A 4,864-nucleotide genomic window follows, 5' to 3' on the forward strand; every position below is an offset into this window, starting at 1 on the left:
CGCATCTCATGGACTGCTGCAATAACCTCCCAACTGGTCTCCTTCCGATCCGTCCTCCACGCTGCTATTACAGTGATTTTTCTAAACCCCCATCTGATCATGTCAGTGCTCTGCCGAAAACTCTTCCATTATCACCCCAAAATCTGTTAAGATCAAGCATAGCATATAAAGGCTCTCGGAGATCAGGCTCCTGCAGGCCTCTCCAACCCCACCCAAACCCTAAACGCTTCCTAACTGAATGACACGTCATTTTCTAAGCATCCACCCCATTTACTACCACCATACTTTACATGTGCCAACCTTCGTGCCTGAAAAGGCCTTCCTTCCTTGTCATGTGATTCATTCCTACTCAATGTTCAAGATTCCGCTGCTCAGACATCCTCTGCTCAGTGAAGAATTCCCTGTGCTCCCCTGTGCCCATCCCCCACTCTCACTTCCAACAGAGCTCTCATTACTCCTGGCTCTAAACTTAAAGCACTCAGCACACTGTGGTAAAACCATATGTTTAAACTAAGGGTTGGAGACATTTTCTATAAAGGTCTAGATAGTAAATATTTTAGGCCTTGTGAGACATACAGTCTGTGACAACTATTGAACTTTACCATTGTAGAGTGAGACCAGCTATGGACAATAAGTGAATGAATAGGCCTGACAACATTCCAATAAATCTTTATTTACAAAGCAGACAGTGGCCCGGAAGTGGCTTAGTTTGCTTACCACTGGCTTAAACTTTTTCCCTGCTCATGGAATCCTTGGGGCTCAGACCAGGACCTGATCATTTTTGCGTCCCCAGTGCCAGGCATGGTTCCTGGCAGGGGATAGCTATAGAATGTAAGATCCAAGTAAAGGTTTCAATCCTGCCACTTAATTTTTGTAAATTATTTGTTTTCCAAGCCTATTTTATTTATTTATTTATTTGTTTGTTTATTTATTTGGTGAAGCAACCCTTGGTTGACCTCACAGATTGCAGGGACCTTGTCAGCTTATAATCTCTTATTTTTTTTTTTTTTTACTTTTTAAGCCTACAGCACCTGGTCTTCCTGGGTGGTCTCCCATCCAAGTACTAACCAGGCCTGACCCTGCTTAGCTTCCAAGATCAGACAGGATCGGGCTTGTTCAGGGTCACATGGCTGTAGATTCCTAGCCTTTTTAAAAAAAATCTCAAAAAACGGAAATAAACATTCTTGCTTCGCCTGTTTCAGATGGTGGTTGTGAGAGCAAATAGATAATGCACAGGAACACGAAGCATGATACAAATGTAACTGTTTTTACTATTCTTATTGCATTCTTTCCTGATGAGCCCAAGTGACTGTACTACCTGCAAGACTTTTATATTTCTCCGAGCAGTGGGTAAACCCAAATCCAAGAGGGGGCCTGTGATCTGCCCACTGGGTGGCTGGTGTGGTACTTATTCACAGGCCACTCCTGCCCTATAAGCATCCTCCTGCTTTGGGAGCCAAGTGCAGGGGTGACCACGTCTCTGTCTCCCTGTCACTCGATTTGCTTTCTCCCAGATTCCAGATTCCGCAGGTGCCCCTGCACAGGGTGTGAGAGAATGTGTGTGAGAGAGATGGCTTAACAGTCTCCAAGGCTGCCTTGGGATTTGAGGATAGTTTCTGGATTAGAATCAACAGGATCTGATGACTGACTGGTAGTGGATGATGAGAAAGATGGCATTAAGGCTTCTAGGTTAGGAAAGTGAATTAAGATGATGCTAATAATTAGCATAAAAATACAGAAAGGGGACTGAATCTGATAGTGGTTGGGGTGTAGGGAGATCCTGAGCTTGGAACTGAACATGTCCAGTTCGAAATGCTCAGAGCCATGAACAAAACAGCTCTGTAGGTCCTCGGAGGCTATGCTCCTGAATTAATGCCTAAGGACACACCAACAGATTAGCGCTATGAGACCACGTGCCAGCAATTAGTTCTTAGAATAAACTACCAAATGACTGGAATAGTACTACAAGAACCAACGAAGGAATACATTCACACATCACTGTCACGGGATACTGTGGGGGAATAGAGATAATAAAAGCCCAAAGAGCCAGCACGAGACTCAGCCATTCTGCATTAGATTAAAAGACGAAAACAAAACACACAAAAACACGTAGCAGAGCTTATTATCATAGCTGCCTGGAAGCAACCTGTTCAGAAATCAGAGAGAGGAGCTGAAACAAAAGGAGAAATGGAAGCACATCAAAATAAGTAGTGGGGAAGGGCCAGGCGTGTGATCTGAAGAGCCTGAGCAGCCTGCACTGGCAGGAGGGCTCCACGCAGACAGGCAGGCCAGCCCTCCTAGCAGGAACCCAGGACTGAGATGTGAGGCATTTCTCAAGTAATTGTTCCCAATACAAACCAATTAACAGTTGCAAATGATTTATACATAAGTATAAATCAGAGTGGCCCAGGTTAGCATGATTATAATTGCATTCTCCCTTTCCGTTTTCTTTCTTGAAGAATAAAGAGCAGTGTGTATTCTGTGTGTGGCCATCCTCTATCATATATGTCTTGGCAGAAAAAGAAGCTGGCCTAAGAGGCAGAATCACAGGCTCTGCGTAGTGCTCTGTGACCTGGCTCGCACCCGGTGCAGCCCCGTCTCCTGCAGCATCTGCACCCATGTTTCCAGTCCAGCTGAGCCTCACACCCCTCCCCAAACAGGCCAGGTGCTCGCTGCCTCTTTGGCTATCTTCGCTCTCACTATGCCTAGGCTGAAAATGCTATTCCTTTCCTTCTCCACAGGGCAAATTCCCTTCTTCCACAAGATCCTAAGCGGCGACCCCTCCCTGTTATCGACCCTGCTTTCCCACTGTGCCCCCCGCACGCCAACACGCTCTGTTCCAGCGGCCAGTTCCTCCTCCTGTGGGAAATGGATTAGTTATTCCCACGTCTGCCTCCTGCCTCATACTTTGAACTTTTTGAGCTCAGAGTGCATGTCTTGTCTCCCTCTGCAGTGAGACAGTGCAGTAAATATTCATGGGATGAGTGAACAGCCATCTTATCAGACACTTCCTATTACTGGGAGATATTTATCCCATCAGTGAATCGGTATAACATATTATAAATCACTGGTTAATATCATAGGTGATAAAACTGCTGTTACAAACCTGAATAATAAAAAATAAGAGCAATAACCTAAACTAACAATATCTACTTAGCAGCCTCTGAAGCAGACCTATCTGTCTGCTTAGCAGACATGCTTGTCTCCTTTTTTTGAGATCTTTACCCCACTCCCTCTCAGAGCTTCCTGTCTGACCTCAGTCAGGGCCACCCAGTTTTATTCATCCCGAAGGCAGACACTCAGAATTCAGGGATTCAGCTGCTCTAGGTGCTAACACCAGAACTGCCATCACCTTGGTTCCCAGCCCTTCACACATCTTCATCATGAGGGCTTCGGCTTAGCTGCCCTGGATTCTGAACCCCACCGTCAGCAGAGGGATTGTCCCAGGCACTACAGTGGGGACTCTCTTCCCCACCTCCTCTCTTGCCCTCTGACCTCCCCCCGCGCCCCTACCACCTCCCTTCCATCTCTCTCGTGCCAAGGAGGGAACCATGGAACAGATGCTGGCCCGAGCCTGCTCTGCTCCCTCCACTCTCAGGCATCTGAAGGCCAGGCAAGTAGGTTGCCTAGGAAACTCAAATGCCCCCTATTGATGATTATCAGCCTGTCCTAAAGAGACAGAGTGCCAAGCAAGGAGGAGAAAGACAGGAGGATCTCTGGAAGAAGACAAGACTAGTAGGGGAAGCAGCAGGGAGCTCCCTGGCTTCCTCCTCTGAGAGCACCTGCATCTTCCTACATCTCCCCTTCACCCCCATGAAATGTCCGAATGTCTCACTTAGCATCTTTGATAAAGCCTGCCTGCATGATCCTCCCTCCTCCCCTTTTGAAGGGCTGTAACTACACCACAGCCTCCGGGACACAAAGACTTGACAGCCTAAGAAGCACTTACCAGCCTGCTTCTAGATCTCTGCCTCTCTCCGTGCCCAGGAGACAGACTCAGCTCCTCTCCTGTGTGGGGTGGAACCAGTTGTCTTCTAGGATTCTCTAATAGCCAAGGAAACCTCGTATGTGTGATTCAACTTCCCCTTCCCCCTCCTCCCTTCTCAGGGTTGGAAGGGGGTGGTCTCCATCTGTTCTGTGGCTGTATTTCATGCTTGGCTCCCTTTCATTGTCAGGGGTAGAGATCTGGGAGGAGTAAGGGGCTGTGTGTTTAACCACTGATAGTGATCTGCTTGGTGGCAGTGGCAGGGGCACCCGGCAGGCCAGTCCCCTCCTCTCCCTGCCTCAGCTAAGTTCAGAGGCCAGAGGGTCTCAGCAGGAGTGTGTCTGTGGGGAAACAAGGGTATCAGGTGGCCCCGATTCCCACCTGGGGAGGGGAACACCTGGGTTTAGGATTAGGGATTTGGCTGAAAACAGCTGTTTCCTGCTCAAAACCCAGAACTAATCTACAGGTTGAAACCTGAACCCCTTGGCTATTTATTAAGTTGGGGGCAAGGGAGGGAGGAGATGGGAAAGAAGAAAAGGGAAGAGACCTCTCTGTTGAGGTGACCACCATGAATAATGTGGTATTCATACCAGGGTCTCTAGGGGCACGAAGCCCTCACAGGGCGTACTCAAGCCACCAGACGGGCTGAGGCCCCACACAAAGGCTGCACCCACCGATAAAGGTCAGCCACTTCTAGGGTGGGAGGTGCACGCCTCTGGCTGCCTCTGCATAACCGAGGGAGTCATTAAGCCATAGAGCTTGGACACGGGGACCTGCTGTGTTCTTTTTCACAACTGCATTTTGTGGGTCTACCACAAAGCCTTCAGCTGTCTACTTGTAGCGGACCTTTAGGTTGTTTTATTATTTCCGCGTTACAAC

The 4,864-nt window shown here is 48.1% G+C and overlaps 1 pseudogene; it reads right to left on the reverse strand.

Moving 5' to 3' along the window:
* Nucleotides 1–1,019: 1,019 nt before the first annotated feature.
* On the reverse strand, nt 1,020–1,138 carry LOC112471854 (annotated as a pseudogene).
* Between the last annotated feature and the right edge of the window lie 3,726 nt (nt 1,139–4,864).

The sequence above is a fragment of the Pteropus alecto genome, unplaced genomic scaffold (genome assembly GCF_000325575.1).
Source record: "Pteropus alecto unplaced genomic scaffold, ASM32557v1 scaffold359, whole genome shotgun sequence".
NCBI classification, from domain to species: Eukaryota; Metazoa; Chordata; class Mammalia; order Chiroptera; family Pteropodidae; genus Pteropus; species Pteropus alecto.